Below are 26,905 nucleotides of genomic sequence, written 5' to 3'. Positions count from 1 at the left end.
ACGACGAGAAAGAAGCGTTCTATGCGCAGCTGGAGCAGACATACGATGGGACGTCACTGCGGGACGTCAAAATCGTCATCGATGACATGAACGCTCAGGTAGGAAGGGAGTAAATGTATAGACCGGTCATCGGACTGGATAGTCTGCATACCGTATCGAACGACAACGGCCAACGATGCATAAACTTTGCAGCCTCCCGCGGAATGGTAGTCCGAAGCACTTTCTTCCCCCGTAAGAATATCCACAAGGCCACATGGAAATCACCTAATCAAGTAACGGAAAACCAAATCGACCACGTTCTAATCGACGGTAAATTCTTCTCTGACATCACGAACGTCCGCACGTATCGCAGTGCGAATATTGAATCCGACCACTATCTCGTCGCAGTATGTCTGCGCTCAAAACTCTCGACGGTGATCAACACGCGTCGGAGTCGTCCGCCGCGGATTAACATTGGGCGGCTACAAGACGGTAGACTAGCCCAAGACTACGCGCAGCAGCTGGAAGTGGCACTCCCAACGGAAGAGCAGCTAGGCGCAGCATCTCTTGAAGATGGCTGGAGAGATATTCGATCCGCCATTGGAAGCACCGCAACCGCTGCACTAGGCACGGTGGCTCCGGATCAGAGAAACGACTGGTATGACGTGAGCAGTTAGTTGCGGAGAAGAATGCAGCATGGGCAAGATTGCTGCAACACCGCACGACGGCGAACGAGGCACGATACAAACGGGCGCAGAACAGACAAAACTCGATGAAAAAATGCCAGCAGGAAGATCGAGACCGTGAAGAGACGGAGGAACTGTACCGCGCTAATAACGCACGAAAGTTCTATGAGAAGTTGAACCGTTCACGTAAGGGCCACGTGCCACAGCCCGATATGTGTAAGGACATAAACGGGAACCTTCTTACGAACGAGCGTGAGGTGATCCAAAGGTGGCGGCAGCACTACGAAGAGCACCTGAATGGCGATATGGCAGACAACGGTGGCGGTATGGTAATGAACCTAGGAGCACGCGCGCAGGACATGCGACTTCCAGCTCCGAATCTCCAGGAAATCCAGGAGGAGATCGGCCGGCTGAAAAACAACAAAGCCCCTGGAGTTGACCAACTACCAGGAGAGCTGTTTAAACACGGTGGTGAAGCACTGGCTAGAGCGCTGCATTGGGTGATTACCAAGGTTTGGGAGGATGAGGTTCTGCCGCAGGAGTGGATGGAAGGTGTCGTGTGTCCCATCTACAAAAAGGGCGATAAGCTGGATTGTAGCAACTACCGCGCAATCACATTGCTGAACGCCGCCTACAAGGTACTCTCCCAAATTTTATGCCGCCGACTAGCACCAATTGCAAGAGAGTTCGTGGGGCAGTACCAGGCGGGATTTATGGGTGAACGCTCTACTACAGATCAGGTGTTCGCCATACGTCAGGTATTGCAGAAATGCCTCGAATACAACGTGCTCACACATCATCTATTTATCGACTTCAAAGCCGCATATGATACAATCGATCGGGTTGATACGGTTGATCAAGCCGACGATGGATCGGGTGATGTGCGTAGTTCGAGTTTCAGGGGCATTTTAGAGTCCCTTCGAAACGCGTAGAGGGTTACGGCAAGGTGATGGTCTTTCGTGTCTGCTATTCAACATCGCTTTGGAGGGAGTAATACGAAGGGCAGGGATTGACACGAGTGGTACGATTTTCACGAAGTCCGTCCAGTTATTTGGTTTCGCCGATGACATTGATATCATGGCACGTAACTTTGAGAGGATGGAGGAAGCCTACATCAGACTGAAAAGCGAAGCTAAACGGATTGGGCTAGTCATCAACACGTCGAAGACGAAGTACATGATAGGAAGAGGCTCAAGAGACGTCAATGTGAGCCACCCACCACGAGTTTCTATCTGTGGTGACGAAATCGAGGTGGTAGAAGAATTTGTGTACTTCGGCTCACTGGTGACCGCCGATAACGATACCAGCAGAGAAATTCGGAGACGCATAGTGGCAGGAAATCGTATGTACTTTGGACTCCGCAAGACGCTTCGATCGAATAGAGTTCGCCGCCGTACCAAACTGACTATCTACAAAACGCTTATTAGACCGGTAATTCTCTGCGGACACGAGACCTGGACGATGCTCGTGGAGGACCAACGCGCACTGGGAGTTTTCGAAAGGAAAGTGTTGCGTACCATCTATGGTGGGTTGCAGATGGCGGACGGTACGTGGAGGAGGCGAATGAACCACGAGTTGCATCAGCTGTTGGGAGAACCATCCATCGTTCACACCGCGAAAATCGGAAGACTGCGGTGGGCTGGGCACGTAGCCAGAATGTCGGACAGTAATCCGGTGAAAATGGTTCTCGACAACGATCCGACGGGAACAAGAAGGCGAGGTGCACAGCGGGCAAGGTGGATCGATCAGGTGGAGGACGACTTGCGGACCCTCCGCAGACTGCGTGGTTGGCGAAGTGCAGCCATGAACCGAGCTGAATGGAGAAGTCTTTTATGTGCAGCACAGGCCACTCCGGCCTTAGTCTGATGATAAATAAATAATAAGGAACTACCAATCGTCCCGTCGCCATTTAGAATTTTTAGCTAGGAAGCTGTCTGAAATCCATTTTGACGTAGGTTCCATCGTCGATGAGCAGGATTATCAACGTGGGTGTGCAGATTTTTTTTCTGTCCTTTCGGCTGTCATCTGGAATAATTTTTGACTCGCTGCACGAAACATCGTGAAATTTATACCAAAGCAAGTGGGCGCTTAGGTAGATAAACCACTGTAGTAGAATTCTTGCAGCGGTCACTTTCCGTGCCGCTGCAATACAATAGATAATTCCGGATTCTAAATGGACATAGCTTTACTGTGCACAAGGGAAGATGTCGACATACAGTTATCTCGATTCTGGATAATAGAAAGCTGTCCCACTAGTCGGAGACTCTTCATGGAGGTGAAAGCTTGTGAGCAATATTTCATAGAAATTGCCACCCGCCATGATGAATCAGGTAGGTTCATCGAGTGCCTACCAAACAAAGAAAGTATCTTAAGTCAATTTGGCGGCTCCAAAGCTGGCGCTCTCGTGGATTCCGCTGGATGCAACGCCGGTTAGTCGAAAATTCCGCTCTGAAAGCATCGCTGAGCTGAGCGTATCGATCTTAGTCATACGATTCCCGTAGATTACAAGAGATGACCGCATCCCCAACCGTTCTATGTTCGTCGCCACTTTAAGCTCAAGCCAAGCGGTATATTATGGAAAAGCGAGTCAGTGAAGTGATTATTGATGAATGAGAAGAGTAATGAGTAGTGAGAAATAAAAATTGAGAAACATGAAGTGAGAAATGTTGAGTGAGAAGTGCAAAGTAAAGAATAAGAAATGAGACGTCACGCTTTGTACTAGTGGTAGGACTTATTCTGTTTTCCTTCTGCTCTCGTTTTATCCTTCTTCAATATTTCAATACCCCTTAACTCTATTACTCACTGGTACACTTCAAACTCCCTCCTTCGGGGACCGCTGACGCCACATGGTCTTCGTGTAGTCACATATGCCCACGTACTGCCTTCGAATTAGGCCGCTATCCGACAGCCTCGCTGATCGCACAGCGCTCGTCCGTGTTCGGCTCGATGATTCGCACGCTCTCCGATGTTGGTTCGAAAAAATTGAATGAAGCTAATTTAATTCGGCGGCCAGGTCCTCACGGTCATATAGGAAGGGAAGGATTGTTAGTCCGATTCTCGTTGCTATTAGAGACCGAGTATATTGCCCCTGATCGCATATCAGTCCTATATTTGCTGAATTTCCTATCCATGCAGCCATCCTGCGATACATTTTCTAAAGATTCTTCATAAGAATCTACCAAAACTTGTATAAGAAATGGGCATATGTGAAACTGTTAGATTCTTGTACAAAAAAATATGCTCACATAAAAATATTGTAAGTAAATCTCGCGAAATTGTTAGGTTTCATACAATATTTGTATAAAAATCGGGCATTTTCGCATATGCCCAGTTCTTATACCGACCGCACAAAGCAGAACAAATTATTTCGGATGATCGGGCGATCGTTCTGTGTACTTCTAGAAAACACACACATTGTTTGCACTGATTTATTAATTTACCGGCCGGGATTATCGCGTGATTTTTCTGCATCCTTATAGAATAAAAAAACGCCCAAACAAGCCTTTACTGAGCACGAGCACATACTCGGATTTCGTGTATGGGAACTTCCATTAATTATTAAAGAAAAGCAAAAAAAAAAATGACCATTTATAAGCCAATTTCCAATCCCCCCCTATGTCACACTTTTTGTATGAAACATCTGAAAATGATGTATGGGTCGTCACACTTCGAGCAAACCTCCTTCTCACCTTTCAAGCGTTAGGTAATTTATGGATGTTCTCTGCGTTCTGCATCTTACCTGAAACAGGCCCGATCGCGCACTAATCCATTTACTTATTGTCTATCCGGAACAAAGTTAGAACGCTTTTTATACCGAAGTTGGATTTTTCTCCACATACAGGCAACTACCCAACTTCGGAAGTAGTGCGCTGGATTCGACTAAAGATGCGCTAAACAACGCATCAATTAGTTTGACAGATAAAACTTCGGAATAAAGTTCGGTTCGGAAGTCCCGACTTCCGAATTCTAAGTTGGTGCTACGCCGACAATACTCGTTATTTACTCACCGACCACACTGATTAGACTGATTATTCATAAAGAATAATATAATACGTTTTGGTCTAAAATCAAAAATGTCCTCATTTACATGTTCGCCCGGGACGTTCCATGATGTTCTGGCAGGGCGAATGAGGTAAATTACCTTTCATAGACTGATTGAAAGTGTATTCGTAAGAAACCATGAATATGCAGCTGTAACATGGCACGGTTTTAGTCACTAAACGGTACCTATAGAAACCCTCGGGGGCATTCCCGAGTTGCCAATGAGGTATTTTGACCTTAACAGATACCAGAAGCATATTCGTGAGAAACTGTGAAGAATGATTTAGCGCATGACACATTTTGATCGGCAAACGGAAATATCCCTTCTTAGAGGTTCCCTTTGGGACATCTCGTGTGGTTCGTGGAATAACAAATAAGATCTATTTCGCTTCATAGATTCACCATATGATTAATTAAGAAACGATGAAGATAGTTCTATTGCATGACACATTTTGTTCCACAAACGAAAGTCCCCCCCCCCCTCAAAGTCCCCCAGGGAACTGCATGAGGTTCCGGAAATGGCAAATGATGTCAATTGTCTTTTATGGACTGATAAGAAGATTATTTGTGAGAAACCAGGAAAATAGGGCTGCTGGCGCTTGTCTTTTGTCTTCAAACGAAAATGGCCCCTCCTACAGGTTCTCCTAAACACTCCGTGCGGTCCCAGAAGCGGTCAGTGAGGCCTTTCGTCCTGTACAATGACTTCAGCCGCTCATTCGTGATAGAGTAAAATATCCCTTACTCGATATTCATCGAGTTAGGGAGGAATCGAGATAGGGAATAATATTTGGCCGAAAGCCGTTTGGCAGAATAGTTGAAATTTGTTTCCTCACGAGGTGAAGTGAGAAGTGAGATGATTGAAGTGAATAATGAACAGCGAAAACTGAGAAATGAGTATTGAGTAGTGAGATGTGTGCGGTAACATGCGAGTAGTGGAAAGTGAGAAATGAGAAGTGAGAAGTGAGTGATGAGAAGTGATAGTTGCGAACTGAAAAGTAGAATGTGAGTAGTGAGAAACACAGAAGCAAGGGGTGAGAAGTGAGAGTGATAATTGGGAAGTGGGAAGCGAGATGTTGAGTAGTGAGTTGGGACAGAAGAACTAAGAAGAAAAAAGAAAGAAAGCGAAAGAATCGTGTTTCTTCGTCCTAACTTTTTACTTCATACTGCTTTTTCGCATAACTAACTTTTCACTCCTCATTTTTCACTTCTCACTACGTACTTTTTACTTTTTTCTTCGCACATCTCGCTTCTCACTTTCCTTTTCTCACTACTCACTGCTCACTTCCTACTATTCATTTTTCACTTCTAACTTCGCACTTCTCGTTTTTCACTTTTCACATCTCACTTCTCACTTATAACTTCTTATATCTCACTTCTGACTTCTCATTTCTCACTTATCACATATCACTTCTAACTTCTCACTTATGTGTTACTTTCAATTTCTCACTACTACTCCGCACTTTGAATTTCTAATTTCTCACTTGTCACTTCTCATTTCCCACTCCCCAATACTCACTTCTCATTGCGAATTTTTCACTCCTCACTTATTTTCTTAACTTTCTCACTATTCGTTTCTCTCTTCTCAATTCGCACAACACATTTTTCCATTCTCACATTTTTCACTTCTCACTTCTCACATATAACATCTTATTTCACTCCTGACTTTTTATCACTTTTCACTTTCGACTTGTTACTACCCACTTGGCACTTTGAATATCTCAATTCCAACTTATCCCTTCTCATTTCTCACTTCCCACTACTCACTTCTAACTTCTTACTTTGTTCGTCTCATTTCTCATTTCTAACTTCTCATTTCTCACTTCGAATTTCTCGTGTCTAACATCTTATTTCTCACTCCTCACTTCTAATTTTTCACTAACTTCTAATCGTGCAGCTGTTTCTAACAACATCGAGTTAGCGAGATGAAAATGCATTGGAAAATAACTTTGACTTAGAGAATATCGAGTAAGGAAGATATCGACTTACGGAGGAAACGCAGTATGCTAGATTCAAACCAGGAAAACCAGGAAAATAGAGCTGCTGGCGCTTGTCTTTTGTCTTCAAACGAAAATGGCCCCTCCTACAGGTTCTCCTAAACACTCCGTGCGGTCCCAGAAGCGGTCAGTGAGGCCTTTCGTCCTGTACAATGACTTCAGCCGCTCATTCGTGATAGAGTAAAATATCCCTTACTCGATATTCATCGAGTTAGGGAGGAATCGAAATAGGGAATAATATTTGGCCGAAATCCGTTTGGCCGAATAGTTGAAATTTGTTTCCTCACGAAGTGAAGTGAGAAGTGAGATGATTGAAGTGAATAGTGAACAGCGAAAACTGAGAAATGAGTATTGAGTAGTGAGATGTGTGCGGTAACATGCGAGTAGTGGAAAGTGAGAAATGAGAAGTGAGAAGTGAGTGATGAGAAGTGATAGTTGCGAAGTGAAAAGTAGGATGTGAGTAGTGAGAAACACAGAAGCAAGGGGTGAGAAGTGAGAGTGATAATTGGGAAGTGGGAAGCGGGATGTTGAGTAGTGAGTTGAGACAGAAGAACTAAGAAGAAAAAAGAAAGAAAGCGAAAGAATCGTGTTTCTTCGTCTTAACTTTTTACTTCATACTGCTTTTTCGCATAACTAACTTTTCACTCCTCATTTTTCACTTCTCACTACGTACTTTTTACTTTTATCTTCGCACATCTCGCTTCTCACTTTCCTTTTCTCACTACTCACTTCCTACTATTCATTTTTCACTTCTAACTTCGCACTTCTCGTTTTTCACTTTTCACATCTCACTTCTCACTTATAACTTCTTATATCTCACTTCTGACTTCTCATTTCTCACTTATCACTTATCACTTCTAACTTTTCACTTATGTGTTACTTTTAATTTCTCACTACTACTCCGCACTTTAAATTTCTAATTTCTCACTTGTCACTTCTCATTTCCCACTCCCCAATACTCACTTCTCATTGCGAATTTTTCACTCCTCACTTATTTTCTTATTTTTTCATTTCTCACTATTCGTTTCTCTCTTCTCAATTCGCACAACACATTTTTCCATTCTCACTTCTCATTTTTCACTTCTCACTTCTCACATATAACATCTTATTTCACTCCTGACTTTTTATCACTTTTCACTTTCGACTTGTTACTACCCACTTGACACTTTGAATATCTCAATTCCAACTTATCCCTTCTCATTTCTCACTTCCCACTACTCACCTTTAACTTCTTACTTTGTTCGTCTCATTTCTCATTTCTAACTTCTCATTTCTCACTTCGAATTTCTCGTGTCTAACATCTTATTTCTCACTCCTCACTTCTAATTTTTCACTAACTTCTAATCGTGCAGCTGTTTCTAACAACATCGAGTTAGCGAGATGAAAATGCATTGGAAAATAACTTTGACTTAGAGAATATCGAGTAAGGAAGATATCGACTTACGGAGGAAACGCAGTATGCTAGATTCAAGGGACAGTAAGGGAAAATATCGAGTTTCAGAACATCGAGGTAGCGTTCACTGTATATCATGAGGATTGAACTGTCGCCTGATACATTTTGATTCGCAGACGAAAATGCTACAAGCTTCCCAAAGAACTCCGTGAGATTCTGATAATAGCCATTGAGATCTTCTACCTTTTTTGAAGACTCCAGAATTTTATACGTGAAAAACAATAACAATTTGGCTGTCGCAGGATACATCTTTGTCAAAAATCTGGAATTTTCCCTACTACAGGTTCTACGACGGGAGTTCATTCTCTCGCGTTCGTTTTCGAACGTTGGACAGAAACGTGTACTCCAGTGAAACTGTAAATATTTATTCACAATAATTGATTGCAAAAGTTGCAACGGACAAACACTTACACTTTTGGTTTCGTCAAGATGTCAGTACAATACGGACAATCAAATCTAAAGCAAAAAAATGTATCTCACATTTTGTACACATACACACAAACACACATACACACAAACACACATACATACAAACACACATACAGACATCATCTAAATTTGTCGACCTGAGTCGATTGAATGTTACACTATGGGTCTACGAGCCTTCTATCGGAAGTTCGGTTTTGGAGTGATCCTATAGCCTTTACGTATACTTTGTATACGAGAAAGGTAAAACTGAACCTTATCTCAAAATTTGACATTGATTGGTCAAAAGCAATTCTTCAAATTTCAAAATTTGCCTTTCTGAAGAGCTTGGCTATTTAGGTGTTAAGAAAGATGCAGAGAACTCTATGACCTCGCATTTTATCTCGATCTTCAATCTTCTGACTTTCTCTTTTCAAATTCAAAATTTCATCTAATTTTTTTCATTGTTCATCGTTTATTATCGATGTTTCTTTTTTCATTTTCCCTCTTCCCTCTCCAATTTTCAAGCTACATATCTATGTTTTTTTAACCGTTTGCCCAGCCTCACAGACCTTCGCACGCCTATTACTGCGGTCCTACTTTCTAGTCTAGTACGATTTAAGTTCTTGGACACATTCTTGTAAGTCTGCGCTTCTGAAGGTGATACATGCCACGATGACGCCGGCGAACGCGTTGGAAATCGCAACTACAGCCAGCCATCGGAATCCGAGGGACCAGCGAAAAAGAGCAAGACAAAAAAATATGGTAGCGCATTCCAACTTTCAGCCGGGCGGTGAAAATTGTTTGGTTTTGTTCCAGTAAATGGGGTCCCATTATGGGAGCTCCTCCAGTGCGTCACAGGCGCAGAAATAGAATGTCAACGTCAACCAACAGAAGCGCCACCAGTTCGGCACGTGCTTCTGTAGCTGTGTCGTTGTGTGTTCAATCTTTCGCAACTGTTATTTTTTTTTTCTCGAGGAGCCTGTGAGACGGTGTGCCGTTCCAGGAATCTTGCTACCGAGAGGATCACTGAAGATGGAAGTTCATGCTGCAAGGTGCCGTAGAAGGGCAGAGGACATGGTGTTTCATGGAACCCCTTTTGGTTTCGCGTAGATACACAGCAAATAATACAAGAAATCAAACAAAACAAAAGCAGCTTTTTTCAAAAGTGTTCGTTAGGCTCGCCATGGGACTATAACGAGGACGATAACGACGAAGGAAGGAATTTAGGAGTTGTTTTTGTTTTAGCAGAACTTTTTTAGAATTGCGAAAAAAGGTTTTATTTTTCGTTTACACAAGAGGATATCGAGACGTAATGGAAGTGTTCAGATTTAACGTTAAGCTGGAAAAGAGCTACGATTTTCATCAGCAGCTGTAACATTCTTACTGCGTATGAATTGATAAACACGTTGTTTCGACTAAAACTTTGAAATTTGTGACATAGTTTGAATATTTTCTATCAAGCCTAAATTACGTGTGATTTGTAATAACAGACCATGGTTGAATAATTCACGCAATTCAGAATTGCTCGAAACGTGTGGTACCATTAATTTGAAATAACTCCCATTGGGCTTACACTTCTAGTGCAACAAACATAATTTGATCAAACAACATCATCAATTAGAGAGACTATACCATTCCAACTTTTCAATTACGCTATAAATACAAAACCCAATAATAGGCACATCGAAACCTCCGCAAGGACCATAAATGACCCAATAGTTATCGATGATTCCAGTTCCACCGCGATCCCCCCCGACCAGTAACCAACCGCTCGTCGAACAGCCGACATTTATCTTGATGGAACTACATACCCAAAGCACTCGATAACAACCTCGGAATCCTCGTTTCGAATGAAATATGCACATTCGAGTTTCGCCGCTGCACTGGGCGAGCGCATTGTGCTGCATGGCCCGAATGATGTATGGATGGAACATGCCTTCCCTCCGCCCCATCCTCGCATCCAAAGTTGTTGAGTTAATTCAGCGTGGTTCAAACCTCCGGCGCAAATTTTATTTACCCCGTTATTGGTTGAATTATTTAAACATAAAAAGCAGTTCCCCCCTCCCTCCTTTTTTTTACGCAAACGAAGGTGTAAAAATTGGCCAACCATTAATTGGAAATAATGCCGAACATCATTTTTAACATTTCCAAGTCCTGCGGAGTGCCAGCAAGTTGTTGATTGATGTGCCATTGTTTTACTTCAATGGGTATTTGTAATAACTTCGCCCATGGAAACTGGTTGAAATAAGATAAAAAATATGTTCAATACAGGAGTAGCTTTTATTGTGTGCTATGCACATTTTTTTCCTCTTCATTGTTTCAATAATCAGGCAAAAAAAAAACGTTGATTATAACAGAAAAGGACCAGCTTCAATTGGCTCCCAAATATGTGTATTATGAAAATATATGCTGATTGTTGGAACATAGATTTAGTTCCTTAACAGAAATTAAAATAGTTGAATATGAAATGTGCAACTGTTATATGTATTTTGATTTATTAGAGTTGAGCCACCCCAGGGCTGCCGATACACTATCGTTTACAACCATAAACGAGGTAGGGCTTTAGGATCCAATTTTTTTTAAATTTGTTTTGTACATGATATGCATAGCAGTCATTAAATCGAAGCCAACTGAATCCTGCGCTCCACAACCAGCACAGAAGGGATGTGATCAAATGGACAAAACGTCTAATGAACAAATTTTAAAAATCTTCAATGCAATCTACCTGATTGAAACAAAATGTTGAATAATATGTTAAAAATATGCTTCTAAACTAAAATCTAATCTTTCAAGAGGCTCGGAAGCCTCCTTTCAAGAGGCTCGGAAGCCTCCTTTCAAGAGGCTCGGAAGCCTCCTTTCAAGAGGCTCAGAGCCTCCTTTCAAGAGGCTCAGAGCCTCCTTTCAAGAGGCTCAGGAAGCCTCCTTTCAAGAAGGCTCAGAAGCCTCCTTTCAAGAGGCTCAGAAGCCTCCTTTCAAGAGGCTCAGAAGCCTCCTTTCAAGAGCTCAGAAGCCTCCTTTCAAGAGGCTCAGGCCTCCTTTCAAGGCTCAGAAGCCTCCTTTCAAGAGCTCAGAAGCCTCCTTTCAAGAGGCTCAGAAGCCTCCTTTCAAGAGCTCAGAAGCCTCCTTTCAAAGAGCTCAGAAGCCTCCTTTCAAGAGGCTCAGAAGCCTCCTTTCAAGAGGCTCAGGCCTCCTTTCAAGAGGCTCAGAAGCCTCCTTTCAAGAGGCTCAAGCCTCCTTTCAAGAGCTCAGGCCTCCTTTCAAGAGGCTCAGAAGCCTCCTTTCAAGAGGCTCAGAGCCTCCTTTCAAGAGGCTCAGAGCCTCCTTTCAAGAGGCTCAGAGCCTCCTTTCAAGAGGCTCCAGAAGCCTCCCTTTCAAGAGGCTCAGAAGCCTCCTTTCAAGAGGCTCAGAAGCCTCCTTTCAAGAGGCTCAGGCCTCCTTTCAAGAGGCTCAGAAGCCTCCTTTCAAGAGGCTCAGAAGCCTCCTTTCAAGAGGTTCGGAAGCCTCCTTTCAAGAGGCTCGAAAGCCTCCTTTCAAGAGGCTCGGAAGCCTCCTTTCAAGAGGCTCGGAAGCCTCCTTTCAAGCAACGATGTTAACGATCATTCAGTAATTTGCGTTCGATCATTTAGTAGTTTGTCAATAACACATTACAGAAGCTGAATTTCAAAATATGTTGTATGGTGGACTTCTAGTGCGAAGGTTTTTCTACAACTTTGCCTAATGGTTCGTTATTAGAATTCAACTAATAACGGAGTTAGAGCGCTAGTTGCAGTAACTTATACTAAATGATTGGAATTTTGTTATCATTTAGTCTAAGTTACTGAAACTATAGCTATAACTCCGTTACTAGTGGAATTCAAATAGCGAACTATTAGACAGAGTTGTAGAAAAACCTTCGCACTAGAAGTCCACCATACAACATATTTTGAAATTCAGCTTCTGTAATGTGTTATTGACAAACTACTAAATGATCGAACGCAAATTACTGAATGATCGTTAACATCCTTGCTTTCAAGAGGCTCGGAAGCCTCCTTTCAAGAGGCTCGGAAGCCTCCTTTCAAGAGGCTCGGAAGCCTCCTTTCAAGAGGCTCGGAAGCCTCCTTTCAAGAGGCTCGGAAGCCTCCTTTCAAGAGGCTCGGAAGCCTCCTTTCAAGAGGCTCAGAAGCCTCCTTTCAAGAGGCTCAGAGCCTCCTTTCAAGAGGCTCAGAAGCCTCCTTTCAAGAGGCTCAGAAGCCTCCTTTCAAGAGGCTCAAGCCTCCTTTCAAGAGGCTCAGAGCCTCCTTTCAAGAGCTCAGAAGCCTCCTTTCAAGAGGCTCAGAGCCTCCTTTCAAGAGGCTCAGAAGCCTCCTTTCAAGAGGCTCAGAAGCCTCCTTTCAAGAGCTCAGAAGCCTCCTTTCAAGAGGCTCAGGCCTCCTTTCAAGAGGCTCAGAAGCCTCCTTTCAAGAGGCCTCAGAAGCCTCCTTTCAAGAGGCTCAGAAGCCTCCTTTCAAGAGGCTCAGAAGCCTCCTTTCAAGAGGCTCAGGCCTCCTTTCAAGAGGCTCAGAAGCCTCCTTTCAAGAGCTCAGAGCCTCCTTTCAAGAGGCTCAGGCCTCCTTTCAAGAGGCTCAGAAGCCTCCTTTCAAGAGGCTCAGAAGCCTCCTTTCAAGAGGCTCAGAAGCCTCCTTTCAAGAGGCTCAAAGCCTCCTTTCAAGAGGCTCAGAAGCCTCCTTTCAAGAGGCTCAGGCCTCCTTTCAAGAGGCTCAGAGCCTCCTTTCAAGAGGCTCAGAAGCCTCCTTTCAAGAGGCTCAGGCCTCCTTTCAAGAGGCTCAGAAGCCTCCTTTCAAGAGGCTCAGAAGCCTCCTTTCAAGAGGCTCAGAGCCTCCTTTCAAGAGGCCTCAGGAAGCCTCCTTTCAAGAGGCTCAGAGCCTCCTTTCAAGAGGCTCAGAAGCCTCCTTCAAGAGGCTCAGAAGCCTCCTTTCAAGAGGCTCAGAAGCCTCCTTTCAAGAGGCTCAGAAGCCTCCTTTCAAGAGGCCTCAGAAGCCTCCTTTCAAGAGAGCTCAGACGCCTCCTCCTTTCAAGAGGCCTCAGACGCCTCCTTTCAAGAGGCCTCAGACGCCTCCTTTCAAGAGGCTCAGGAAGCCTCCTTTCAAGAGGCTCAGGCCTCCTTTCAAGAGGCCTCAGACGCCTCCTTTCAAGAGGGCCTCAGACGCCTCCTTTCAAGAGGCCTCAGAAGCCTCCTTTCAAGAGGCCTCAGACGCCTCCTTTCAAGAGGCTCAGAAGCCTCCTTTCAAGAGGCTCAGACGCCTCCTTTCAAGAGGCTCAGACGCCTCCTTTCAAGAGGCTCAGACGCCTCCTTTCAAGAGGCCTCAGACGCCTCCTTTCAAGAGGCCTCAGACGCCTCCTTTCAAGAGGCTCAGACGCCTCCTTTCAAGAGGCTCAGACGCCTCCTTTCAGAGAGCTCAGACGCCTCCTTTCAAGAGGCCTCAGACGCCTCCTTTCAAGAGGCTCAGACGCCTCCTTTCAAGAGGCTCAGACGCCTCCTTTCAAGAGGCTCAGAAGCCTCCTTTCAAGAGGCTCAGACGCCTCCTTTCAAGAGGCTCAGACGCCTCCTTTCAAGAGGCTCAGACGCCTCCTTTCAAGAGGGCCTCAGAAGCCTCCTTTCAAGAGGCTCAGACGCCTCCTTTCAAGAGCTCAGACGCCTCCTTTCAAGAGGCTCAGAAGCCTCCTTTCAAGAGGCTCAGAAGCCTCCTTTCAAGAGGCTCAGAGCCTCCTTTCAAGAGGCTCAGGAAGCCTCCTTTCAAGAGGCTCAGAAGCCTCCTTTCAAGAGGCTCAGAAGCCTCCTTTCAAGAGGCTCAGAAGCCTCCCTTTCAAGAGGCTCAGAGCCTCCTTTCAAGAGGCTCAGAAGCCTCCTTTCAAGAGGCTCAGGAAGCCTCCCTTTCAAGAGGCTCAGAAGCCTCCTTTCAAGAGGCTCGGAAGCCTCCTTTCAAGAGGCTCAGAAGCCTCCTTTCAAGAGGCTCAGAAGCCTCCTTTCAAGAGGCTCAGAGCCTCCTTTCAAGAGAGCTCCAGAGCCTCCCTTTCAAGAGGCTCAGGCCTCCTTTCAAGAGGCTCAGGAAGCCTCCTTTCAAGAGGCTCCAGGCCTCCTTTCAAGAGGCTCAAGCCTCCTTTCAAGAGGCTCAGGCCTCCTTTCAAGAGGCCTCAGAAGCCTCCTTCCAAGAGGCTCGGAAGCCTCCTTCCAAGAGGCTCGGAAGCCTCCTTCCAAGGGCTCGGAAGCCTCATTTCAAGAAGCTTGGAAGCTTTCCTTTCAAGAGGCTTGGAAACTTCCTTTCAAGAGGCTCAGAAGCCTCCTTTCAAGAGGCTCAGAAGCCTCCTTTCAAGAGGCTTGGAAGTCTTCTTTCAAGAGGCTCGGAAGTCTCCTTTCAAGAGGCTCGGAAGCCTCCTTTCAAAAGGCTCGGAAGCCTCCTTTCAAGAGGCTTGGAAGCCTCCTTTCAAGAGGCTTGGAAGCCTCCTTTCAAGAGGCTTGGAAGCCTCCTTTCAAGAGGCTCGGAAGCCTCCTTTCAAGAGCTCAGAGCCTCCTTTCAAGAGGCTCAGAAGCCTCCTTTCAAGAGGCTCAGACGCCTCCTTTCAAGAGCTCAGACGCCCTCCCTTTCAAGAGGCTCAGACGCCTCCTTTCAAGAGGCTCAGACGCCTCCTTTCAAGAGGCTCAGACGCCTCCTTTCAAGAGGCTCGGACGCCTCCTTTCAAGAGGCTCGGACGCCTCCTTTCAAGAGGCTCGGACGCCTCCTTTCAAGAGGCTCGGACGCCTCCTTTCAAGAGGCTCGGACGCCTCCTTTCAAGACCCAAGCAACACAATTTGTTCCAACTCAGTATTAGCAATACAATTATGACTGTTTCACAAGCCTTAGTTTCGTTCCCAGTCTCTTATATACGACTTGTTTACAACGAAAAAAGCGCAAGAGGTGGAGTCAATATAACATTTCTCAGGTTTCATATGAAATGATTTTGAATCTCTCAATTATAACTGAATCATAACACTTATGAAAACCGTGCTGTCATTTTATTTCGATTAGATGTTTTGCTCAGTTTATTTTGAAAATGTATACTGTAGAAGACATGATGCAAGTAATGAAAATAAAATGCCAAATTTATGATTGTTCTTCACACCACAAACATATATTGCAATTCCACAAGCGGTTCAGAATTTATGGTGAAACACACTCATGTAGCTTTAATTTTTCGGTGCGCCTTGAGAAACTAATCATATGATCGATTAGTTTGTGGAGAAAACATTGCATATGTATCATACGCTTCAAGCGCCAACAAAGGGCATCACTGATTTTCATAATTCAGATCGCCATCTTCACCGTACACTGACGGTTGAATATTTTGTTACCTTCAGAAAAAAAAAACTTTTTTCGGGGAAAATATACAATGCTGTATAAATAGATAAAGTTATTTAGATACTATCAAGGATACAATGGTTATTCGTATTTGAAATTATGGTTATACGTGGTTAATAGAATCGTATGTCGGGCTAACAGAGTGTAGGGTAGAATGCCCAATAATGGACCCCCTAGTAGGGGAATTTTGCTTTTCCTGACATAAGGAGTATAAGTTTTCAACATATTTATTCTGCTTGATATCTAACAACAAGCTCTGCATCTCCTCTTCACGATACATACATAAAACGCCCAAATACACGACGTTATGCTTTGAAATTTATATTTTAAAGTCTAACTGAATTCGGCCTATAGTAGACCCCCTGGGGGTCCATAATAGGAAATTGCTTCCCTATAGTCGACACTTCATTTGATTTTCATGTCCCGTTTCGGGACGTTCTTCTTCCCTATTATGGACCCCCCAAAATATTCCTATAGTGGACACTCTTGTGTTTATTATTTATAGAATTGTAAAAAATCATCTAATTTTACTTTCCATGGTATTTCCAATGCATGTAATAAAATCATAGGACTGTAAAGTAGGGTCTCCCGATGGAATTTCATAGCAAAATGTTTACATGGTGCTGTAATAATGAAAAAATGGCTGGAGGGTCCACTATTGGTTGGGGGTCCACTATTGGCCACTTTACCCTACTCAAATCAATGCATTTGTTGTGGATCTTGTTTCAGGACTGTCGAAACGCAAAAAATAGTCAAACGGAATCCGCAACATATGGTAAAAGATTGTCAAATTATAAAAAATTATCTTACCGAACCACCAAATAAACTGGAAAACCAATATCGGACATAACTATCAAGTCAATTTTAGGGAAATTTAAAACAGGGGAACTGTTTCCATTTCCATCAATCCATCATCGCTTCTTTTTACTAACATACTAGTTCACTGTTGGAAAATAAAATTAAACAAGTCAAACTGCTTTTATTTCTCCTATTATGAAAGGGAATATTGGAGCTATACGAGATCAAGAATCCCCTCGAGTTACCCAATAATTTTCAAACTCAAAATAATCATCTATGGATGTAAAAAATCAATGCATCTGAATCGGTAATACAAGTTAATTATTAAATACTGATACAGAAGTTATAGAATTCCGGTTCAAAAAAAGTTTGGCTCGATGAAATGAAAATGTGGATTTATCCAATTTAAATTCCTCATGAGCTGATGCCATATCATTTTTTTATCTTTCAAGGGCATAGGATTTGTTTTCGACGGAAAATGTTTCTCAAAGATAATAAATCCTATGTTTTCTATGTGCTTGAACGAGAGATATGATTGAAAGGAACATTCTAATTAATTATTTAGAAAGCGAAATCTATTTTTTGCCCGGCACTGTACATAGATCTGTCAAAAATATCGCATGCAACAAGAAATAATAAAACTGTTCCGAAAACTAATATACAACACAAATGTAACCACATGAAACTGTAAACATTAATAATAAATGCTGTTTGTTATAACGCCGTTGTAAATCGGTATGCATAAAAACATACAGTTATAAACAACTCTTCCAAGTTGCAACTAAAAACAATATAACTTTCAAAATAAAATTGTGATTTTACGATTTATTTGCTCTCGCTGTGTGGTGATGGACATTATTCATATTATTGCCAACAAATTTTTAAAGGTAAGAAAAATATGTTTTACAAAATCATTGACTATTCGTACCAAAAATGCCGCATCCGTGTTCTGAAGGCCTATTTTTGATCGCCAAGCAGAAGGTTATAAAGAGGTCTCGATCTAACGCAATTATATCAAACATTCTGTTGCTGTTTTATTTAAGTCATACATAAGATGCAAATGAAAAACTTTCAGAAATATAACTTTCCAAAACCCAAAACATGCAGAACTTTAGTATAACTGAATCTAAACTCAAAGTTACTGTTGGAACAAGTATATAATTCATGTACAACATTTCTGTTTATTTGTTTATTGGGAGTAAGTTGCAGGTGCTACTTGGGGAGGCTCGGACGCCTCCTTTCAAGAGGCTCGGACGCCTCCTTTCAAGAGGCTCGGACGCCTCCTTTCAAGAGGCTCGGACGCCTCCTTTCAAGAGGCTCGGAAGCCTCCTTTCAAGAGGCTCGGAAGCCTCCTTTCAAGAGGCTCGGAAGCCTCCTTTCAAGAGGCTCAGAAGCCTCCTTCAAGAGGCTCAGAAGCCTCCTTTCAAGAGGCTCAGAAGCCTCCTTTCAAGAGGCTCAGGAAGCCTCCTTTCAAGAGGCTCGAAGCCTCCCTTTCAAGAGGCCTCAGCCTCCTTTCAAGAGGCTCAGGCCTCCTTTCAAGAGGCTCAGAAGCCTCCTTTCAAGAGGCTCAGGAAGCCTCCTTCAAGAGGCCTCAGAAGCCTCCTTTCAAGAGGCTCAGAAGCCTCCTTTCAAGAGGCTCAGAAGCCTCCTTTCAAGAGGCCTCAGAGCCTCCTTTCAAGAGGCTCAGAAGCCTCCTTTCAAGAGGCTCAGAAGCCTCCTTTCAAGAGGCTCAGAAGCCTCCTTTCAAGAGGGCTCAGAAGCCTCCTTTCAAGAGGCTCAGGCCTCCTTTCAAGAGGCTCAGAAGCCTCCTTTCAAGAGGCTCAGAGCCTCCCTTTCAAGAGGCTCCAGCCTCCTTCAAGAGAGGCTCAGGAAGCCTCCTTTCCAAGAGGCTCCAGCCTCCTTTCAAGAGGCTCAGAGCCTCCTTTCACAAGAGGCTCAAGGCCTCCTTTCAAGAGGCTCCAAGCCTCCTTTCAAGAGGCTCAGGCCTCCTTTCAAGAGGCTCAGAAGCCTCCTTTCAAGAGGCTCAGCCTCCTTTCAAGAGGCTCAAGCCTCCTTTCAAGAGGCTCAGAGCCTCCTTCAAGAGGCTCAGGCCTCCTTTCAAGAGGCTCAGAAGCCTCCTTTCAAGAGGCTCAGAAGCCTCCTTTCAAGAGGCTCAGGCCTCCTTCAAGAGGCTCAGAAGCCTCCTTCAAGAGGCTCAGAAGCCTCCTTTCAAGAGGCTCAGAAGCCTCCTTTCAAGAGGCTCAGAAGCCTCCTTTCAAGAGGCTCAGAAGCCTCCTTTCAAGAGGCTCAGGCCTCCTTTCAAGAGGCTCAGGCCTCCTTTCAAGAGGCTCAGGAAGCCTCCTTTCAAGAGGCTCAGGCCTCCTTTCAAGAGGCTCAGAAGCCTCCTTTCAAGAGGCTCAGAAGCCTCCTTCAAGAGGCTCAGAAGCCTCCTTCAAGAGGGGCCCTCGGAAGCCTCCCTTCAAGAGGCCCAGCCTCCTTTCAAGAGGCTCAGGCCTCCTTTCAAGAGGCTCAGAAGCCTCCCTTTCAAGAGGCTGGAAGCCTCCTTTCAAGAGGCTCAAGCCTCAGCCTCCTTCAAGAGGGCTCAGGCCTCCTTTCAAGAGGCTCAGAAGCCTCCTTTCAAGAGGCTCAGAAGCCTCCTTTCAAGAGGCTCGAAGCCTCCCTTCAAGAGGCTCAAGCCTCCTTTCAAGAGGCTCAGAAGCCTCCTTTCAAGAGGCTCAGAAGCCTCCTTTCAAGAGGCCTCAAAGCCTCCTTTCAAGAGGCAGAAGCCTCCTTTCAAGAGGCCTCAGAAGCCTCCTTTCAAGAGGCTCAGAAGCCTCCTTTCAAGAGGCTCAGACGCCTCCTTTCAAGAGGCTCAGACGCCTCCTTTCAAGAGGCTCAGACGCCTCCTTTCAAGAGGCTCAGACGCCTCCTTTCAAGAGGCTCCAGACGCCTCCTTTCAAGAGGCTCAGACGCCTCCTTTCAAGAGGCTCAGACGCCTCCTTTCAAGAGGCCTCGGACGCCTCCTTTCAAGAGGCCTCAGACGCCTCCTTTCAAGAGGCCTGGACGCCTCCTTTCAAGAGGCCTCGGACGCCTCCCTTTCAAGAGGCTCGGACGCCTCCTTTCTCAAGAGGCCTCAGACGCCTCCTTTCAAGAGGCTCAGACGCCTCCTTTCAAGAGGCCTCAGACGCCTCCTTTCAAGAGGCTCAGACGCCTCCTTTCAAGAGGCTCAGACGCCTCCTTTCAAGAGGCTCAGACGCCTCCTTTCAAGAGGCTCAGACGCCTCCTTTCAAGAGGCTCAGACGCCTCCTTTCAAGAGGCCTCAGACGCCTCCTTTCAAGAGGCTCAGACGCCTCCTTTCAAGAGGCTCAGACGCCTCCTTTCAAGAGGCTCAGACGCCTCCTTTCAAGAGCTCAGACGCCTCCTTTCAAGAGGCTCAGACGCCTCCCTTTCAAGAGGCTCAGACGCCTCCTTTCAAGAGGCTCAGACGCCTCCTTTCAAGAGGCTCAGACGCCTCCTTTCAAGAGGCTCAGACGCCTCCTTTCAAGAGGCCTCAGACGCCTCCTTCAAGAGGCTCAGACGCCTCCTTTCAAGAGGCTCGGACGCCTCCTTTCAAGAGGCTCGGACGCCTCCTTTCAAGAGGCTCAGACGCCTCCTTCAAGAGGCTCAGACGCCTCCTTTCAAGAGGCTCTGACGCCTCCTTTCAAGAGGCCTCAGACGCCTCCTTTCAAGAGGCTCAGACGCCTCCTTTCAAGAGGCCTCAGACGCCTCCTTTCAAGAGGCTCCAGACGCCTCCTTTCAAGAGGCCTCAGACGCCTCCTTTCAAGAGGCCTGACGCCTCCTTTCAAGAGGCCTCAGACGCCTCCTTTCAAGAGGCTCAGACGCCTCCTTTCAAGAGGCTCGGACGCCTCCTTTCAAGAGGCCTCAGACGCCTCCTTTCAAGAGGCTCAGACGCCTCCTTTCAAGAGGCTCAGACGCCTCCCTTTCAAGAGCTCAGACGCTCCTTTCAAGAGGCTCAGACGCCTCCTTTCAAGAGGCCTGACGCCTCCTTTCAAGAGGCTCAGACGCCTCCTTTCAAGAGGCCTCAGGACGCCTCCTTTCAAGAGGCCTCAGGAAGCCTCCTTTCAAGAGGCTCGGAAGCCTCCTTTCAAGAGGCCTCAGAAGCCTCCTTTCAAGAAACTCAGAAGCCTCCTTTCAAGAGGCTCGGACGCATCCTTTCTAGAGGCTCAGAAGCCTCCCTTTCAAGAGAGCTCAGAAGACTCCTTTCAAGAGGCCTGAAGCCTCGTTTCAAGAGGCTCAGAAGCCTCCTTTCAAGAGGCTCAAGCCTCCTTTCAAGAGGCCTGGAAGCCTCCCTTTCAAGAGGCCTCAAGTTTGCTTTCAAGAGGCTCGGAAGCCTCCTTTCAAGAGGCCTCAGGCCTCCTTTCAAGAGGCCTGAAGCCTCCTTTCAAGAGCTCAGGAAGCCTCCTTTCAAGAGGCTCTGAAGCCTCCTTTCAAGAGGCTCGGAAGCCTCCTTTCAAGAGGCCTCGGAAGCCTCCTTCAAGAGGGCTCAAGCCTCCTTTCAAGAGGCTCAGAGCCTCCTTTCAAGAGGCCTGGAAGCCTCCTTTCAAGAGGCTCAGCCCTCCTTTCAAGAGGCTCAGAAGCCTCCCTTTCAAGAGGCTCTGGAAGCCTCCTTTCAAGAGGCCTCAAGCCTCCTTCAAGAGGCTCAGAAGCCTCCTTTCAAGAGGCTCAGAAGCCTCCTTTCAAGAGGCCTCAGCCCTCCTTTCAAGAGGCTCAGGAAGCCTCCTTTCAAGAGGCCTCAGCCTCCTTTCAAGAGGCTCCAGCCTCCTTTCAAGAGGCCTGGAAGCCTCCCTTTCAAGAGGCCTCAAGCCTCCTTTCAAGAGGCTCAGAGCCTCCTTTCAAGAGGCCTGGAAGCCTCCTTTCAAGAGGCTCAAGCCTCCTTTCAAGAGGCTCAGAAGCCTCCTTTCAAGAGACTCAAGTTTGCTTCAAGAGGCTCTGGAAGCCTCCTTTCAAGAGGCTCAGAAGCCTCCTTTCAAGAGGCTCCAGAAGCCTCCTTTCAAGAGGCTCAGAAGCCTCCTTTCAAGAGGCTCAAGCCTCCTTTCAAGAGGCTCAGAAGCCTCCTTTCAAGAGGCTCGGAAGCCTCCTTTCAAGAGCTCAGAGCCTCCTTTCAAGAGGCTCAGAGCCTCCTTTCAAGAGGCTCAGAAGCCTCCTTTCAAGAGGCTCAGAGCCTCCCTTTCAAGAGGGTCAGAAGCCTCCTTTCAAGAGGCTCAGGCCTCCTTTCAAGAGCTCAGAAGCCTCCTTTCAAGAGGCTCAGAAGCCTCCTTTCAAGAGGCTCAGGAAGCCTCCTTTCAAAGGCTCAAGCCTCCTTTCAAGAGGCTCAGAAGCCTCCTTTCAAGAGGCTCAGAGCCTCCTTTCAAGAGGCTCAGAAGCCTCCTTTCAAGAGGGCTCAGAAGCCTCCTTTCAAGAGGCTCAGAAGCCTCCTTTCAAGAGGCTCGGAAGCCTCCCTTTCAAGAGGCTCAGAAGCCTCCTTCAAGAGGCCTCAGAAGCCTCCTTTCAAGAGGCTCGGAAGCCTCCTTCAAGAGGCTCAGGCCTCCTTTCAAGAGGCCTGGAAGCCTCCTTTCAAGAGGCTCAAGCCTCCCCTTTCAAGAGGCTCAGGCCCTCCTTTCAAGAGGCCTCAGACGCCTCCTTTCAATAGGCCTCAGAAGCCTCCTTTCAAGAGGCTCAGGCCTCCTTCAAGAGCTCAGGCCTCCTTTCAAGAGGCCTGAAACCTCCTCTCAAGAGGCCTGAAGCCTCCTTTCAAGAGGCTCAGCCTCCTTTCAAGAGGCCCGGAAGCCTCCTTTCAAGAGGCTCCAGAGGCCTCCTTTCAAGAGGCCTCCAGAGCCTCCTTCAAGAGGCTCGAAGCCTCCTTTCAAGAGGCCCAGAGCCTCCTTTCAAGAGGGCTCAGAGCCTCCTTTCCAAGAGGCTCAGAAGCCTCCTTTCAAGAGGCTCAAGCCTCCTTTCAAGAGGCCCGGAAGCCTCCTTTCAAGAGGCTCAAGCCTCCTTCAAGAGGCCTGGAAGCCTCCTTTCAAGAGGCTCAGAAGCCTCCTTCAAGAGGCTCAAGCCTCCTTTCAAGAGCTCAGAAGCCTCCCTTTCAAGAGGCCTCAAGCCTCCTTCAAGAGGCTCAGCCCTCCTTTCAAGAGGCCCCAGCCTCCTTTCAAGAGGCCTCAAGCCTCCTTCAAGAGGCTCAGCCTCCTTTCAAGAGGCCTGAAGCCTCCTTCAAGAGGCCCAGCCTCCTTCAAGAGGCTCAGCCTCCTTCAAGAGGCCCAGCCTCCTTTCAAGAGGCCTGGAAGCCTCCTTCAAGAGGCTCAGAAGCCTCCTTCAAGAGGCCTGACGCCTCCTTTCAAGAGGCCTCAGCCCTTTCAAGAGGCCTGGAAGCCTCCTTCAAGAGGCCTGGAAGCCTCCTTTCAAGAGGCTCGGAAGTCTCCTTTCAAGAGGCTCAGAGCCTCCTTTCAAGAGGCTCAGAAGCCTCATTTCAAGAGGCTCAAGCCTCCTTTCAAGAGGCTCGAAGCCTCCTTCAAGAGGCTCAGAAGCCTCCTTTCAAGAGGCCTCGGAAGCCTCCTTTCAAGAGGCTCGGAAGCCTCCTTTCAAGAGGCTCAGAAGCCTCACTTTCAAGAGGCTCGAAGCCTCCTTTCAAGAGGCCTCAAGCCTCCCTTTCAAGAGCTCAGAAGCCTCCTTTCAAGAGGCTCGAGAGCCTCCGGTCAAGAGGCTCGAGAGCCTCCTTTCAAGAGGCTCGGAAGCCTCCTTTCAAGAGGCTCGGAAGCCTCCTTTCAAGAGGCTCGGAAGCCTCCTTTCAAGAGGCTCGGAAGCCTCCTTTCAAGAGGCTCGGAAGCCTCCTTTGAAGGGTGCTATTACTACGAGTACTATTTGACTCGGTACGTAAACAGCTGAGATACTCCATGTGCAAATATTATCGTTTGAATAAAACGTTCTTTTTGTAGAAAATCTCGAATATTTTTTTTTTTGGTTAGAAGACATAGATCCATGGTTTTTTAACGAAAGTGTGTTTCTTAAATTGCTTGGAACGAAGTTTTTGCGAGAAATGAATGTATAAAAACATGTTATGGGAAGAAACCCGGTTTTTAGGGACCGTTCTAACGTATTTATGTAACAAACTCCTAACTTGAGAAGCATAAGTGAGAGAAATATGTTTTTTTTTCAGCAAAATTATTTGAAATATATCATCAAGGGAAGGAAGGATTATTAGTTCATCTCTCGTTGCTACTAGAGACCGAGTATACCTCTGCATCTCCACGATAGACTTAGGATAGGATATTGTGTTAGTATGAAGTGATATAGTATCTGGATTCCCTTTGGTAAGTGATGCGATCTATGGGATAGGAATACATGAATGAGAATTAGAAGTACTAGAGTAATGAGAAAGTATTAAAGTGAATTCTAATGGGATTCATTTTTTACATTTAGAATTTGAATGCTATTGGATTCTAATACCACGCACACGTCTACCACACCATCGCTACCCGCACATCAACCTCACACATTCTTACTTGTATGAGGGCTGCACGAGCATAGCGACCGTATATAGCATTCGTATGCGGGTACAAATGAATACCAATCTATTTTTACATTTTATTTACTGCTACTAAGTAACAGGCAACTTTTTATAACAATTCTATATTTAGAATCATACTTTGCTAGCAATGAGAATTTGATTTGCAAAGAGATTGAGTTATATGATTAACGAAATTATCTAATAGGAAATTGGAAAGGGCCAGGGATCAAACCCTTAATCTCCTGCTTATGAGGCAGAAGCAGTGACACAAGGCCACCAAGCACCCTTAGGGATAGGGAGAGATCGAGGAATGGGAGGAAAATTGAAATGGGTACTAGATCCAAAAAAGCTCGTTGCTATGAAAAACGATAACAAAACAAATGTCGTTTCCTGTTGTTGATGTGTTTGTTATTGTCCAAAGGTGGTCTAGTAGCCTGAAGATTTGAACATGAGTAGTAGGAGAGTGAATCTTGAACAAAATATGATTAGCACACATCAAGATAGAGAGATATCGAGATAGGGAGGTTATTGAGATGTAGAAAGCCCAAATGTATGCAGATTGAAGGGACTGAGGAAACCATCGACATAGGGAGAGATATCGAGATATAGAGAGTCGACTGTATTAACGCATTTGCCCAAAAGTACACGCGGCGCTCCCTAAAGGAAACGACGCTTTTTGCTGCCCGTATACTCTATTCTTATGGGGAGATAACATTGCAGCGTTTCCTAGGGTGCGGTTGTTCCTTTCGAATGGGAAACGCCGCGTGGAATCTTGTGCAAATTCTTCGCTTTTGGAAACATTGCAACAGCCTCGCGGTGTATTGTATTGACAGCACCCTACAATATTTCATTTCGTTTGAATGAATCTCCTTTTTACCTACACAGCAAATAATTTTGAAAATTCAATGACGTGTAAAATAGCAACTTATCCAAACAAACGAATTAACATTCGATATTCAATAGAATTTGATTGAATTTTACAAGCAAGCACCGTTTAAATTTATTTCGATTTAAAATAATAGTGAGATCGATTGAATTTTACGTTTATTTGCATGCTCCAAATATGTGCATGAAAAAACATTTAAAATCACAACATATTTTTATCTGTGTAGGGTTAAGGCAGGCATTTTCGTCTTTTCGTCATAGTCTAGATAAAAGAGATACTTTTTTGCCAAACTCATCCGTACCAAATCGTAAGCTCCGGAGAAACGTTCTGCTATAGTGGAGTTCCAGCAAATGGACGTTGCTTACGTTGGTTTTAGCCCTTATGACGATGGACGGAAATACATGCCGTGTCCTTATTTGGTTATTCGATGGTAGTCTCATCAGAGTTCTATTTGTGTGCAGCGCCGGAACATTTTTATTTCAATTCAATTTTTCAATATTCACGCGATCTATTTCTAGCTTGTCCTTCCATTTATTCCTATTCAAAATCACACCCAAGAATCTAAATATGTAATTCAATCGTCAGCACAGCCGTATGTCGTCATTATATTCCCTCTACGGGAGTCGCAACGAAAAAAAAACCGTCCTCATCTGATGGTTGCTGAGCAAAGCTTCGCGTCTTTCTTTGAATCCAATCAACCTCCGGAGACATAAATTAGCATTGAAAATCAGAGAAATCCATTAAGTTGGTAGACCAATCGTCGGTGTTGTCGGGGCAGGTTGTTTCGGCGAAGATGGGAACGATATTGGCGGAGGATACCATGGAAAACAAATCACCGAGAATTGGTCCCCGAAGAGGTGAAATCTATACCTAACGAAAAGAACATTGTTGCTGGTGGGGGACAATATTTCTTAGGATTCGATTGATTTTTTTTTCAGCGAGATCATTTTTCTAAATACAATAAGTAATTCAATTCTGAACTTTATTCCAATAATATAACTTCGTTTCAACATAGATTGTTAACTGTTACCTACTGAAGAAAATTTGAATGCTTACTCTCTTAGTAGTATTTTTGTGCTTTAACGGTAATTTCTAAATTGTCAACATTAATTAATTACCAAATATAACCCTTAAAATGAATGACAGCAACCTCTGTAGATGTTTGAGAGCTTGGAATGGTGTTGTCGAAAGAAAATTCAGTCTTCAAATTGCAATCCATGTTTCCAATTTGAAACAGCACGACGGTATGGATTCGAAAATCTATAGTTTCCAGTTTTTTCCATGTTCGAAAGTTCTCAATCCGATTAAGCTATGTTGTGTTTATTCTAGTGTGAATCGATTACTAAATCCATTGCAGTCGTTGTTGTCAAGTAAGGAGCGGTACCTACTTCATTTTCCAATCCAATTGACTGATTGTACCTCTCAACGTTTCCATCTATCCATTCTTTCGCTCTCTATGGTAATTGGATTCCCTTTTCAGAAGAAGAACGCTTCCATTATCTGGCTTGGAAGTCCTCACGGTTCAATGGACACCCGTGTCTGCACTTATTTTACAAGAAAACAAACCGAAAGCGGGGTTGATGGGGTGGCGAACGCGAGGAAAATTTGCATGAATTCCATTTCACTTCCGTTACACCTTTTCTCTACCAATCTATTTTCAAAATGAATCGAATTGTATGCTTGGCTTATCAGCGTCATTTACACCTACCAGCCAGCAGCCAGTCATATCATTTCCGTCGATGATTGGGGAGCAAACAAGAAGTAA

At 45.1% G+C, this 26,905-nt stretch overlaps 1 protein-coding gene across 2 annotated transcripts in view; it reads left to right on the top strand.

Annotated features, from left to right (window-relative positions):
• LOC134205821 (glutamate receptor ionotropic, kainate 2) overlaps positions 1–26,905 on the top strand; it is an 872,584-nt gene that overhangs the window by 140,288 nt on the left and 705,391 nt on the right. The window lies entirely within an intron of this gene.

Source organism: Armigeres subalbatus, chromosome 1 (assembly GCF_024139115.2).
Source record: "Armigeres subalbatus isolate Guangzhou_Male chromosome 1, GZ_Asu_2, whole genome shotgun sequence".
Classification (NCBI taxonomy): Eukaryota; Metazoa; Arthropoda; class Insecta; order Diptera; family Culicidae; genus Armigeres; species Armigeres subalbatus.
Note: the sequence above shows the minus strand (reverse complement) of the source record. Positions and strands in the feature narration are given on the sequence as shown.